Here is a 16,125-nt window from a genome sequence, read left to right on the forward strand (position 1 = left end):
ATCCTTAAAATAAATATTCATCAAAATGATTTTTTGTCTCAACAACTAATTCATATCATTAATAGTTGAATCAGATCAAGTTAAACCGATGATATATAGTTTTTTTTTGTTTCTGTATTGAAAGAGATATATAGTTTGATTTGGTTGGCCTGAAAATGCAATTAAAAACAATCGAATGCTTGTATTTATTTAAACACTAAAAAGTAAAATAAATGAAGATCCAATAAACAATGTTGGAGTTCGTACCTTAATTTTCCTACTTATTCATTTTGACTTTGATAGTATATGAGCATGCATTTTGCTTTTTCTTTATTTTTCTTATGAAAGAATTTCGGTCTTTCAATTGTATTCTTGTTTTTTTAAAGGCAATATTATTTTGAAGAATTTCTTAAAGGCAATTTGTATTCTTGTTGTGGCAATATTATTTTGAAGAATTTCTTAAAGGCAATTTGTATTCTTGTTGTTATTCATAAAATATTTAATGTTAAATAATAATCTTTATCACTTATTCTTAAAGCTTATTAGGTCTAGCTACATCTAAACCTAATTATTTCCCTCTAATTCTATGTCATTTAATGCTAATCCCTTATACCCTAAAATATTTCCCTCCAACCATTCCAAATTTGAATTTTCTGTTTTCTCTTCCATCATTTTCTAGGTTGTTATACGTTTTCTTTTTCCAATGCAATAAAGACACCCACATTTCTTCTTTTACCATACAACCTTTTGATTTCCAAAAAAACTCTTTTTGAAACTAAGCAGAATAAATACATCGGCCTTTCCACTTTCATTGTTGCTCTCGGTTCCGGCACCACCCTTGCCGTTGCTTCCACCTCCACCCGAGCCTAAAGAATGATTGCTGCAGCAAGGTTTGACCGACACGACTCTATGCTTCTTGCTCTCTTCAATTTTTTCACATATAATCATTTACATTCCTTCTTCTCATTTGGTTTACCTTTTCTTCTCCATCTATTAATTTAAAATCTCAGAGTATAAAATTTGTTCTCCATTTACAACTTCTTCTCCTTCCATTTCACTCAACCAAAAGTCTCATTCTTTCTCAAATTAAAGTAACAAAGGTTGGGTTATTTTCTACATCTGAGCTGTTTTTGAGTTATTTTTTGGTATTAAAGTGGGATTAGAGAGCTTGATATGTTACCGGCGTTGATGCGGCGATATAGCGACGGAGAGGGAACATAGTATTCTCATTTACACGATTGATGAGGTTGCACTATTCATCAAAGTACACATTAGTTTATTAGTGTATTGTTTTGTTTGTTTTTCTAAATTATTTTGTTTTGATATTTTGAGGATTATTGTTGTGGGTGATTATTGCAGAAGTAACATTTTTCATGGTCGTGGTTGTCGAATTTTGTTTTTCTGGATATTTAAGTTTGGTGGATTTGAAATGGTTGTGAGTACTATGTGTTTGTGAAATTGCTTGAATGAGCAAAAACTGCATTGTGGAATAGTGAAGATTATTGTGATTATTGTTTGGTTAACCAGGTCATGATGGTTTCATAATGGCCTGGTTAACCATACTATGTGTTTCTAGGTTATTAAACTGCATTGTGATTATTGTTTTTCACTTGGTTAACCAGGCCATGATGGTTTCATAGTGAAGATTGTTATTTTAATGGATTATAGCCAATTACAAGAGCAGAATTTGTGGTTGAATTGTATGGACTGCTGCTTTGGATGTTAATATTGAATGATTAAGAGTTTAATAATCTCTTCATTTGGCAAGAAGATTTTATCAATATAACTTTGATTTTTAATATTTAATATTTTGACTTTGAAAAATAAAAATTGATTCGCTTTTCACTTTATTTAAACTCTTCTTAGCCTCCTATATATATGTAACTCTAATGATCATTAGAAATTACTTTGGTGAACATGGATTAATGATTTAGAATGCATGAAGTTTATATAGACTTACTTGATGATTTTGACGGATTCTAATTTCCTCATCTTACTTTTTCATATACAAGTTGAATTGAAATGTATACTCGATATCCAAATGCTATCACCACACGATGATTCTTCTTTCCTTTCCATATATGGCAGGCTGAAGAATACAGGATTCAATTGCATTGTTGATATTTGTTCTAAGTGTTGGTTTCATAGTCAAGTTTCTTATTACATATGAGGTAGGTCAGTTTTTCAAGCTTTAAAGGTGTCTATTGGTCATTGCCATAACAAAATTTGCTCATTTATGTCTCTTGCAATAACTTATAGGTAAATGCTTTCGGCTTTGAATCTGGTCACCAAGAGAAGGAAGGTACCAAGAGAAAGAAATGCATGGCATCAGTAGCCGGCAAGATAGGCAAAAGCGAGAACAACAACGTCAACAAAGATAATTGGCTAAGTTTACCCAAATGTATCCTTTTGCCTGTTAAATTATATTAATATTCTTTGCTTGCCCATTTCATTTTGGCTATGGGTGGGTTCTACGTTGGCCACGTAAGGAAATCATTGCTGTAATTTTTAGTTCCAACTTTGCTCTTCCCATGATATTTTCCTTTTTGGTTTCCATAATGCCAAGGTGTGTCCAATTGGTATCATGTTTTTGAACTGTATTTTTCCTTCTACTACTACGGAGTCTGTAATGCTTACAACAAGACTTCATCATTTAGTTCATGATGTTTTGTTCAAATTAAAGTCACAACAGAAGGAAGTTAATAATTTGTACCCATGCCTCATCTAATTTGTAGATTTTTATAATGCAACAATCTTTCTTTGAATATAGGTATTGCCTTTTTCTGATTTATGTTTATGGAGTTTTCATTCTTTACTACTACATGTTTTCATTCCAAAGTTGTAGTAAAAAGTTCCCAGCATCATACATGATTGTAAATTCTTCATGTGATATTTATATACCAAATTTCAGGAAGCAAGGCATTTGTAAATTCTTTGACAAGGCTCCAATTTAATGACAATATCATACATGTACTTATTCATCTTTTGGACTTTGTAAAAGCTTGAAAGTACTAGAGATCAAGATACAAAAAAGAATTCACAGGAGAATGTTCAATGTCCAAGAGAGAGATGAAGATGCTCAGTAAAAAAAATTACCAAGGGTATATGATTGTAAATTAATCATTGTAATATTATTGTAAGACAAAATTTAGTATTTTATATAGCGTTGTGTTTGTTCTATGAGATGGATTTTTCAGATGAACCTGCGTTTGATTTCTAGATGGAACAATTTTAGCCGCACTTTACTTACTTCACAATCAAATTCCGAAATATCAAGTCCCTTTTTTTTCTTCTTCTGAAAACTGGAGGATTAAATCCAAAATACAAATATATATTGTATAACTTACTTATATTTATTATAGTCGATAGGACCCGTGCGTGCACGGGTCAAAAATCTAGTATATATAAATGTTAGACAGTCTGCAAGTAGCCCTGATTAACCCTAATCCCGCCTTTTTTTATTAGCTTAAAAAATCTTTATGAAAAAAACCTCTTCTGATGAGAATCGAACCCAAGATCAATAGCTTCTCCTCAACATTTTGACCACTAAGCCACTAACAATTTTTTTGATTTAATTTTGTTTCCATTAATTGATATCCAATATCCCACTATCACATTATCCGTAACTCACTAACCACTTATTAATATCTACCCACACGGTTATTATTATCAACATCATAATTAATGTTAGACAAATACCCGTCCACTAACCTTAATGCATGACTGAACTTTTTGACAAATTGTCTACGTTATTAATCATTATTTTAATATAGCCACTTATAACATTTCTATAAGCAATATATATGTCTCATTTCAAATTAGGGAATATATATATATATATATGTCTGATTTCATTATTTTTTTTGAAGGAATGTTTGATTTCATTTTTATTCTTTATTTTTTTTATGGAGTATATACATCATACAGTCAATTAATGAATCGCTTTAGTTTTTTTAAAACACTATTGTATTCCATTAAATGTTTCTAATAATATAGTCAATTTGATAACTATACATGAAACTCTAAAAAACCATTCAAAAAAAAACCGTGCATCGCACGGGTTATAGTCTAGTAATAATAACGAATATAAAGTTTTCCTTTCAAAAAAATAACGAATATAAAGTTTTGTTAAATAAAAATTTCAATTGAATTCATATAGAACATTTATCATTTTAGAGATAAAACAAAATTTGAAATAAATTAAAATATTTAAAAAATAAATATATATTAAATAAAAAATTATTAATAGAAATATTTATAAAAAAATAAACAAATATATACTTTCATATCATTTTAGATTTATCAGTTATTTTCAACCGTTGATTTTACCAAACACTTAAATGTTAATAAGCTAACTTTTCAATTATAAACCATCAAGGATAAATCATAACTAACTTTTCAACTATTAGTTAATTTATCCTTCAAAAAAACTATTAGTTAGTTTATAATTTAATTTACAAATAGAAGAAACGTTAAGAACACTCTTTTTATCATCTCTCTAACACCCACTCTTCTATTAGGTGAAATCCATGTCGGTCTCATCACTTTATGTGGGATCCATTTCAAAAGTGTGGGATCCATTTCAAAAGTATGACATCCACATGAATTTCACCGATAAGAGAATGGGTGTTTGAGATAAGAGTAATGATATTTTGACATCCATTTGATGACAACTTTGTTGACAACCTTGTTTTTCTCACTTCTTATTGGTCAAAAACAATGGAGAGAGAAAAAGGAAGAGAGAGGATAACAATATCATGTGAGTATGAGAGAGAAAGTTGTCCAAAAGTTGTCAAAAAATGGTTGTCAAAATATCATTTCTCAAAGTCTAATTTCGGCACATGGAAGCAACGCCAAGCCAGATGCCTAAATAGCTTAGCAGCTTATCTAAGTTTTCAAAATCTGTATTATTTGGTGTCCTTTGTTTAATGGCTTTTACTTTATGTATTTATTTTTAACTCTAATGAATGAAAAAACACTGTTTCTTGTCTTTCATCATCTTCATTTGGAATTTTTCTCTCTCACCATGCTAGTCATTGCATGTCATATTTGATGCTTAGACAAAACGTAACTAATTACAGGAATATTGATGGAAATTCGATACCATGAAATTGGTGTAAATATTGCATCCATTGGCAAGTGCAGGGTAGCGGTTTAATGGATTTTTCTTTTAGTTTAATCATCTTTTAAAACGGGTTCTAGTTTGTTTATTTTCACGTGAAATTGATGTCCGGTTTATTACCAACTTTTCACTTGCATATGTAGCTTGAGACTTGAGATATATAGCTATATTGGACACAAACCAAAGATCGATGATTTAGTTTAGGTTAACATTTATCTTCTTTTTTTTTTATAATTAAAGAAAAAAAAGTAAGAGTTTAGTTTGTGTATTGTCGGTGTAAAACTATTTTACACATGCATTAAATGATGTGACAACATATCACATGCATATGTAAAATAATTTTACATTGACTAAAGATACAAATTACATCCAAAAAGAAAAGGAAAACAATAATAACCAAACTTATCTAAAATAAACTTTATCTCACTTGATGTTATTTGCTACATAGATCGATGTCATAATATTATGACTATCAGTACATTAGAGCAGTCATACATGTTAGTTGACTGTCATATTTTCACCTCAAAACTTTAAAACATTATATTTACGAGTTTTCTCACTTCTATTTCGTAGCTTCATACGCAACATAGTTACCCCTTTGCATTGATAAGGGGTAGCTTCTTGTGATAAATATTTGTGTTCCTAAAAGAGAAGTTTCCTATGATGTTCCTCTTCATCGTTATTTGCATCTTGATGGGTGGGCATGACAACAATTTGTCTGGCGCATTTGTAGAAACACATAATCGTACAATCGAGCTTTTACCGAAAATCAAAAGCAATGAAATGAAACCCAATACCATCAATTTTGTGAAGAAAAAAAATTAGCATTGCTTAGAGAAACATGACAGAAATGGAAATGGTTATAATAATTATTATCATTATTATTCCGCAATGAAAGAAAATTACTCAACATAAGTTAAAGTCTTAAACTGCTTTGCCTCCAAAAGAAAAGCAATTTTATGAAACAACGACACATACACGACACTCAAATTTACACGTCTCCGACACCAAAGTTTTTAATATGAAGTTTCAGTACTACATAATTCATATGTTCACAACTATTGTTAATCCTTTGACTAAGATCTTACCAGCTTTGACTTTTTCAAGAGCTTCATTTTGAGAACTGCTTTCCTCACCTTTGCCTTTCTTGCAAGAAATACTTCGTCCCACACATTGGTTAGAGTGTATATTATAATTTGCTCTCTCCTCTTCCTCATTTCATAATCTTGGTTGATTACATCAAATAATTTAGAAAAAGAAGTGGAATTTGTGTTTGATGTGCAAGAACATACATAGAGGTTAATAAGCAAAAGAAGAAAATAATAAAAAAAACTAACCATTTGTTAGTTGTGGTTTGTGGAAGATTTGATTTGAATTTTGATTGGGAGGGATGGTGGTAGAGAAGAGATATACGAGGTATAGAATATATATAAGATAAACACAATGATTGAATCGGTAGTGGGTCCAATTTCGACATGGACACATCAACATTGAATCGGTAGTGGGTCCAATTTCGACATGGACACATCAACATTTTGTTAATGTTATAATTTTACTTCACACATTTTATAAAGTGATTTTTTTAAGAGCCTTGTCTGAGTGGTTTAATTGATCCTTTAGCATTATATTTATAAGTCTATATTTTGCTTGTTTGAGGCAAAATAATCTTTAATGTGTAAAATTGATTTTTTGAGGATGTGTAAAATTGATTTTTGTCACCAAAAACATCAAACAAACACTACATGAGTATGAATTTATGATGATTTGGTAACCTTAGATTTTTTTTCACTCTCTCACCCCACATGCCATTCCCCACTCAAAATTCAATTTGCACTCCACATGACACAACTCATGACATTGTTTTCCACACTATCATTTAGTGGTTTGTTGACATATGAGTATCTCATTTACTAAAGTTGGGTTGTCTTCAAAATTGAATAAGGACCGGTACAAGAACACTAATTTCTTTCTTAAAATTTAATAATGATGGTAGAAAGCTTATTACACAGGATTCTGCATGTTCTAACAATATTCCATTCTATACCAGTAATTTTTCATAATCCAAACTAGTAACTTGAAAAAATAACCATGAAATGATCCTTTCAAAGGCCAAAACTTAATTCAAAACATATAAGTTCACACAATCCAAAACTATTACATAGTAGGATAATTGACAAGTTTAGTGGCATTTGATAATGATGGCTTCTCAACAATAATGTTAAGCTCATTCAAGCTAGTATTACCATAAAGTATGTCATTTCTTAATTTGATATAATGTGGATTCTTTCGGTTAATGAGATGATAGTGAATTTTCCTTTATCCTTTTTTGTAACAGTAGAATTTCACATGCCTAAGCTTAAGGAAAATTCCTTACTAAAAATAACACAATAATTAAAAAATAGATAGTTGTTCCATCACTAATGAAAAGATAGAGAATTTATACAAGAGTATAAAAAAAAAAGGTTTTGGAGCCAAGCGGTCATTTCCAAGCTTGTTGTCAGTCTTGTATGTGTTGTATAAATATAAGTTAGATTGTATGTTTTGTACGTGTGTTTGGTTCTACGATTACAATAATTGATTTAAAATGAATTGAGTTTGTATTATTGATTTTGGATAAAAGTGACTTGAAGATAAAATTATTTGTGTTTCTATAATTCATATAAAAATTGGTTGAATTATAAATTTGTATGTAAATGTCAATTTTAAAATCAAAAACTACAAATCTTAATTTCAAATAGAGTCAATTTTGGAAATAAAATCAATTATATTTTGAAGTAACATGTAAGAGTCAATTCTAAACCGCCAGAATAAATTTTAGCCCCTCTAAAAGTATAGAACCTAAAACACGCTTAATTTGTGGTTGATGAATGGTAATTAGCATACGGAGAGTGGTTGTTTATGGTTTAATGGTTTTAGTTTGGGATTATATAAATTACCCAAGCTTTTCTTGGGTTCATTGTATCTGACTTATGCATAATTGCATGAGTTATACGTGTTTTATATTTTTCATTCTTTTTTAACCTTATTAATTTAATTATCTTTTATCATCACTTCGTGAGAATACTTCAATTAATAGGGTATTTCATTATATATAAAAGTCGGAGTTCAAATCTCATATTTTTCATTTATTCATTTTAAAGGTGAAATTTTAATCACTAAACTACTTGAAAAGAAATTTCTTTTACCTCTTTTATAACATGCAACAACGGTCCACCCTGAAAATAAATTGGCAACATACATTTTTATGATAATTTTTTATTTATTTTTTACTAATGACATAGAAGTTCCCAAGATAACTTTGATCGTATATGAGCATGCATTCTGCTCCTTCTTTCTTTCTTTATTTTTATTTTTTTTATGAAAGAATTTTGGTCTTTCAATTGTATTTAATTCATATAGAACATTTATCATTTTAGATCTGAAACGTAATTTGAAATAAACTAATATAATTAAAAAATAAATATATTAAATGATAATATTTATAAAAAAAATAAACAAACATATACTTTCATGTCATTTTAGATTTATCAATTATTTTAACAGTTAATTTTATCAACCCGAAAGGGTCTGTTTTCTGACGTATTGGACTCATCCATCGATTTGAGTTCTAACGCGTTGCTTGCTCCAAAGAGCTTTTATATTTGTTGTTACACAGGGAGCCGTTGGCACTTGGATTTTGTTACCGTGTTAGCGGTCGATCCATTCGCCATAACTACACTCTAACTTTTCTATGCATATGTTCACTTTTCATTCTTTTTTTGTAACTTGGTTTCGCGCCCGTACGTGGGTTCGCTAGGTTGCGTATGTGATTAGTGACCTTTTGTTAGGGTATATAAGAGTAGATCCACTTAAGCTGTTTTATTACGTTGTATCTTCGTTTGGGTTTTTCTGGGTCAGGTCCTACATCCCCCTAGTCTTTGTATCTTTCTTTTTTATTTATTATATTCTCTGTTTGCTTAAAAAAAATTATCAAACACTTAAATATCAATAAACTAATTTTTCAACTATAAACAACGATCAATCATAACTATCTTTTCAGCTATTAGTTAGCTTATAACTTGCTCAAAAAAAAAAGTTAGCTTATAACTTAGTTGGCAAATAGAGCCTGAAAAATGGTTGATAACTACAAAACTCTAATTTTGGCCCATGGAAAATAGCTTAGCGGGTTATCTAAGTTTTCAATATCTGTATTATGTACTTATTTTTACATCTAATAAATTATGAATGAAAAAGCACTATTTCTTGTCTTTCATCATCTTCATTTGGAATTTTTCTCTTTCACCATGCTACTCATATCTGATGCTTAGACAAAAAGTTACTAATTAAAGGAATGTTGATGGAAATTTGATACCATGAAATTAGTGTAAATGTATCTTACATATATAAAATAACTTTACACTAACATGACATACAAATTACATCCAAAAAGAAAGAGAAAAACAAGAACAATCAAACTTAAAAAAAATAAAAAATAAAAAATTTATCTCACTAGATGCGATTGGCTACATAGATCAATACCATAATTTTAGGATTATCAATACATTAGACCAGAGCAACCACACAAGTAAGTTGACCACCATATTTTCACCTCAACATTATAGTATGTATATGAGTCTTCTCATTTATATGTTGCTTCTTACGCAACATAGTTACCTTGCCTTGATCAGGAGTAGCATCTTCCGCTAAATATTTATGTTCTAAAAGAGAAGTTCCCTATGTAGTGTGAAATGAAGCCTTATGTCATGAGCTCTGCACAAACCAAAACGAAAAAAGAAATCAACATTGCTTAGAGAAACATGAGAGAGATGGTTATAATAATTATCATTAATATTATTCCGTAATGAAAGAAAATTAACTCAACATAAGTTAAAGTCTTAAACTGCTTTGGCTCCAAAAGAAAATCAATTTTATAAAGCCACGACACTGGCACGTGTCAGACACTAAGCATATCTTTTATAAGTCTTGGTACTACATAATTTATAAGTTCACAACTATTGTTAATCCTTTGATTAAGATCTTACCTGTTTTTACTTTTTCCAGAGCTTGAAGCAAAGTCTTCTAGTTCCTTGCTTCTAGCCAATGAGAAAATACAAAATACTCATCAATCATGAAGCCATCAAAAACCCCTCAACTTTAAAAATTTCTAAGATTTCACTTATCATTGCATAATTTCAACAAAAGAAAAAAAAATTCACAGAACAAAAAAAAAAAAATTGATAGACAAATTAATGCACACTACATGCAACCAAGCACATTAAAGAGACAATTTTCATTGAAATAGACTAAATTAAATAAGAGACAGTTAACTTAATTGTAAAACGCAGATTTAGACAATTACAACTGAAAATAAAAAGAAGTTTCAAACTGGTACCAAGTTGTGAAGATTTTTCTCAAGAACTATAGAAATAAAGATGAAAACAATGAGTTGTGTGTGGTAAAAAATGAGAATAAAATGTAATAATACCTTTCCACCATTTTGAGAACTGATTTCCTCACCTTTGTATTTCTTACAAGAAATACTTGGCCCGATCACATTGGTTAGACTGTAAAATATTATAGTTTGCTCTCTTCTCTTCCTCATTTTACAATCTTGGTTGGTTACATTAAATAATTTAGAAAAAGAAAAAGTGGAATTTGTGTTTGATGTGCAAGAATATATATAGAGGTTAATAGGCAAAAGAAGAAAATAATAAAAAAAAACTAATAATTTGTTAGTTGTGGTTATTGAAATTTGATTGTGAAGATGATGACTTCTCAACCATAATGCTAAGTAAGAGATATAGGATAAACACATTAAAAAATAATATATGTTCGGTTTGTAGTGGGGCCAAAATTTATTCCGGAGGTGCGTACTTCATTTGTGACATGTTTTTTTTTTTTTTTTTTTTAATAAATTCATTGTGACATGTTTGGTTTCTTTGGAGTATAACTAGTTTAGAGACCCGGCGTTGCCCGGGTTAGATATTAAATAAGTTTTATAAGTTTGTGTGCACGAATACACGTGTCAGTATATTAGATTGAATTTATTTAAATTTACAATTATAATAATATCATAAAAATAAATATAAATATTTCAAAAAAAATTAAAAATAAATATAAATGATGAGATGAATGTCCAATGCAAGAATAAAAAGTGTAACAAAATCAATAATGAATTAGTCCAAGTGGTAATAGTTTTGGGTCCTTTAAACATGGACTATTACTTTCCCACCTTATTGCCTTCTCCCGCGCCCTGTAAAATTTCTAAAAATGCCCTTGTGCATTCCGGATTTTAAAATTCGGATTCATGTTTACAATTTCAGATTTTATAATCCGGACAATTCTTATGTATAATCAGCCATCAGACTCTCACATTTCAACAGTTTTGAGATTTCCTTTTAAAAACAACAAAAAACTAAGTAAAAAAATGCTAAAAACCTGTCAAATAAAATCATAAAAATATAAAAATAGTACCAAAAAATTCTAAAAATCAAATAAAACTAATGAAAATTTTTTCGGATTTTTCTGAGAATATAAAAAATTAATAAAAATGAAAAATGGGTCTAAACGATGGAATTTTGGATTTTGAGGGGCGGAGTCCCGTAAGAAGTCCCTTCTACGGGAGTCATGGTCCTTGAATTTTTTCTGATTTTCTGGGGATGTTTCGGAGCAATACGATAAAGTAGCCCGAAAACCCGATTTTTGTTAAATAAAATATTGGTTTTTAAAAATAGAAAAAAAATAAAAATATTGAGAATGAATGTGGAAGTGACATGTGGCATAAAAAACCTTACTTTATATATATATACTATTGATTGATTGATTGATTGATTGATGTGTAGTTTGTTGAGATAAAAAATACTGAGTGCATAAGATCAAAAGTTTGTTGAGATATTTATGTTAAATAAAATAGAAAAAAAATAAAAATATTGAGAATGAATGTGGAAGTGACATGTGGCATAAAAAACCTTACTTTATATATATACTATTGATTGATTGATTGATTGATTGATGTGTAGTTTGTTGAGATAAAAAATATTGAGTGCATAAGATCAAAAGTTTGTTGAGATATTTATGCTAAATAAAATAGAAAAAAAAATAAAAATATTGAGAATGAATGTGGAAGTGACATGTGGCATAAAAAACCTTACTTTATATATATATATATATATATATATATATATATATATATATATATATACACTATTGATTGATATTGATTGATTGATTGATTGATTGATGTGTTGATTGATTGATTGATTGATGTGTAGTTTGTTGAGATAAAAAATACTGAGTGCATAAGATCAAAAGTTTGTTGAGATATTTATGTTAAATAAAATATTGGTTTTTAAAAATAGAAAAAATAATAAAAATATTGAGAATGAATGTGGAAGTGACACGTGGCATAAAAAACCTTACTTTATATATATACTATTGATTGATTGATTGATTGATTGATGTGTAGTTTGTTGAGATAAAAAATACTGAGTGCATAAGATCAAAAGTTTGTTGAGATATTTATGTTAAATAAAATAGAAAAAAAATAAAAATATTGAGAATGAATGTGGAAGTGACATGTGGCATAAAAAACCTTACTTTATGCCACATGTCACTTCCACATTCATTCATTCTCAATATTTTTATTTTTTTTCTATTTTATTTAACATAAATATCTCAACAAACTTTTGATCTTATGCACTCAATATTTTTTATCTCAACAAACTACACATCAATCAATGTTACAGAATTTGGCCAAGTGATTTCAGCATGCCAGAGTCTCTTTAACACAAACTTCTCAAACTCTAAGGTCGAGTTTAACAGGAGACAAGCAAATGAGGTAGCTCACACCCTTGTTGGGGTTGCCACATTATCAGCTAGTCCCAATATTTATTATCGTGTACTTCCACAATCAATAGTATATATATAAAAAAAGGTTTTTTATGCCACATGTCACTTCCACATTCATTCTCAATATTTTTATTATTTTTTCTATTTTATTTAACATAATCAATAATATATATAAAGTAAGGTTTTTTATGCCACATGTCACTTCCACATTCATTCTCAATATTTTTATTATTTTTTCTATTTTTAAAAACCAATATTTTATTTAACAAAAATCGGGTTTTCGGGCTACTTGATCGGATTGCTCCGAAACATCCCCAGAAAATCAGAAAGAATTCAAGGATCATGACTCCCATAGAAGGGACTACTTACGGGACTCCGCCCCTCAAAATCCAAAATTCCATTGTTTAGACCCATTTTTCATTTTTATTAATTTTTCATATTCTCAGAAAAATCCGAAAAAATTTCCATTAGTTTTATTTGATTTTTAGAATTTTTTGGTACTATTTTTTATATTTTTATGATTTTATTTGACAGATTTTTAGCATTTTTTACTTAATTTTTTGTTGTTTTTAAAAGGAAAACTCAAAACTATTGAAATGTGAGAGAGTCTGATGGCTGATTATACATAAGAATTGTCCGTATTATAAAATCCGAAATAGTAAACATGAATCCAAATTTTAAAATCCGGAATGCACAAGGGCATTTTTAGAAATTTTACAGGGCGCGGGAGAAGGCAATAGGGTGGGAAAGTAATAGTCCATGTTTAAAGGACCCAAAACTATTACCACTTGGACTAATTCATTATTGACTTTGTTACACTTTTTATTCTTGCATTGGACATTCATCTCATCATTTATATTTATTTTTAATTTTTTTTGAAATATTTATATTTATTTTTATGATATTATTTTAATTGTAAATTTAAATAAATTCAATCTAATATACTGACACGTGTATTCGTGCACACAAACTTATAAAACTTATTTAATATCTAACCCGGGCAACGCCGGGTCTCTAAACTAGTCAATAGTATATATATAAAGTAAGGTTTTTTATGCCACATGTCACTTCCACATTCATTCTCAATATTTTTATTATTTTTTCTATTTTATTTAACATAATCAATAATATATATAAAGTAAGGTTTTTTATGCCACATGTCACTTCCACATTCATTCTCAATATTTTTATTATTTTTTCTATTTTATTTAACATAAATATCTTAACAAACTTTTGATCTTATGCACTCAGTATTTATTATTTTTTCTATTTTATTTAACATAAATATCTTAACAAACTTTTGATCTTATGCACTCAGTATTTTTTATCTCAACAAACTACACAGCAATCAATCAATCAATCAATAGTATATATATAAAGTAAGGTTTTTTATGCCACATGTCACTTCCACATTCATTCTCAATATTTTTATTATTTTTTCTATTTTATTTAACATAATCAATAATATATATAAAGTAAGGTTTTTTATGCCACATGTCACTTCCACATTCATTCTCAATATTTTTATTATTTTTTCTATTTTTAAAAACCAATATTTTATTTAACAAAAATCGGGTTTTCGGGCTACTTGATCGGATTGCTCCGAAACATCCCCAGAAAATCAGAAAGAATTCAAGGATCATGACTCCCATAGAAGGGACTACTTACGGGACTCCGCCCCTCAAAATCCAAAATTCCATTGTTTAGACCCATTTTTCATTTTTATTAATTTTTCATATTCTCAGAAAAATCCGAAAAAATTTCCATTAGTTTTATTTGATTTTTAGAATTTTTTGGTACTATTTTTTATATTTTTATGATTTTATTTGACAGATTTTTAGCATTTTTTACTTAATTTTTTGTTGTTTTTAAAAGGAAAACTCAAAACTATTGAAATGTGAGAGAGTCTGATGGCTGATTATACATAAGAATTGTCCGTATTATAAAATCCGAAATAGTAAACATGAATCCAAATTTTAAAATCCGGAATGCACAAGGGCATTTTTAGAAATTTTACAGGGCGCGGGAGAAGGCAATAGGGTGGGAAAGTAATAGTCCATGTTTAAAGGACCCAAAACTATTACCACTTGGACTAATTCATTATTGACTTTGTTACACTTTTTATTCTTGCATTGGACATTCATCTCATCATTTATATTTATTTTTAATTTTTTTTGAAATATTTATATTTATTTTTATGATATTATTTTAATTGTAAATTTAAATAAATTCAATCTAATATACTGACACGTGTATTCGTGCACACAAACTTATAAAACTTATTTAATATCTAACCCGGGCAACGCCGGGTCTCTAAACTAGTCAATAGTATATATATAAAGTAAGGTTTTTTATGCCACATGTCACTTCCACATTCATTCTCAATATTTTTATTATTTTTTCTATTTTATTTAACATAATCAATAATATATATAAAGTAAGGTTTTTTATGCCACATGTCACTTCCACATTCATTCTCAATATTTTTATTATTTTTTCTATTTTATTTAACATAAATATCTTAACAAACTTTTGATCTTATGCACTCAGTATTTATTATTTTTTCTATTTTATTTAACATAAATATCTTAACAAACTTTTGATCTTATGCACTCAGTATTTTTTATCTCAACAAACTACACAGCAATCAATCAATCAATCAATAGTATATATATAAAGTAAGGTTTTTTATGCCACATGTCACTTCCACATTCATTCTCAATATTTTTATTATTTTTTCTATTTTATTTAACATAATCAATAATATATATAAAGTAAGGTTTTTTATGCCACATGTCACTTCCACATTCATTCTCAATATTTTTATTATTTTTTCTATTTTTAAAAACCAATATTTTATTTAACAAAAATCGGGTTTTCGGGCTACTTGATCGGATTGCTCCGAAACATCCCCAGAAAATCAGAAAGAATTCAAGGATCATGACTCCCATAGAAGGGACTACTTACGGGACTCCGCCCCTCAAAATCCAAAATTCCATTGTTTAGACCCATTTTTCATTTTTATTAATTTTTCATATTCTCAGAAAAATCCGAAAAAATTTCCATTAGTTTTATTTGATTTTTAGAATTTTTTGGTACTATTTTTTATATTTTTATGATTTTATTTGACAGATTTTTAGCATTTTTTACTTAATTTTTTGTTGTTTTTAAAAGGAAAACTCAAAACTATTGAAATG

General features: G+C 28.6%; 2 long non-coding RNA genes across 5 annotated transcripts; one reads left to right on the forward strand and one right to left on the reverse strand.

Annotated features, from left to right (window-relative positions):
* The first annotated feature begins 679 nt into the window (after nucleotides 1-679).
* On the forward strand, nucleotides 680-3,159 carry LOC146924198 (uncharacterized). 4 transcript variants are annotated; one of them, XR_015010065.1, is made up of 4 exons: nucleotides 680-869; nucleotides 1,134-1,225; nucleotides 2,068-2,150; nucleotides 2,239-2,746. It is a non-coding gene; the product is annotated as an uncharacterized LOC146924198 (long non-coding RNA). The 4 variants fall into 4 exon arrangements; XR_015010063.1 differs by lacking the exon at nucleotides 1,134-1,225 and adding an exon at nucleotides 2,891-3,159 and having other exon boundaries at nucleotides 692-869; nucleotides 2,239-2,749; XR_015010066.1 differs by lacking the exon at nucleotides 1,134-1,225 and adding an exon at nucleotides 2,891-3,159 and having other exon boundaries at nucleotides 694-869; nucleotides 2,239-2,380.
* Nucleotides 3,160-9,475: 6,316 nt separating this feature from the next.
* Nucleotides 9,476-10,853, reverse strand: LOC146924199 (uncharacterized). The gene is made up of 3 exons (XR_015010067.1): nucleotides 10,566-10,853; nucleotides 10,123-10,173; nucleotides 9,476-9,850 (listed from the first exon to the last, which is right to left on the reverse strand). It is a non-coding gene; the product is annotated as an uncharacterized LOC146924199 (long non-coding RNA).
* Between the last annotated feature and the right edge of the window lie 5,272 nt (nucleotides 10,854-16,125).

Source organism: Medicago sativa, chromosome 5 (genome assembly GCF_051527215.1).
Source record: "Medicago sativa cultivar Bolivia chromosome 5, Bolivia_mono, whole genome shotgun sequence".
NCBI classification, from domain to species: Eukaryota; Viridiplantae; Streptophyta; class Magnoliopsida; order Fabales; family Fabaceae; genus Medicago; species Medicago sativa.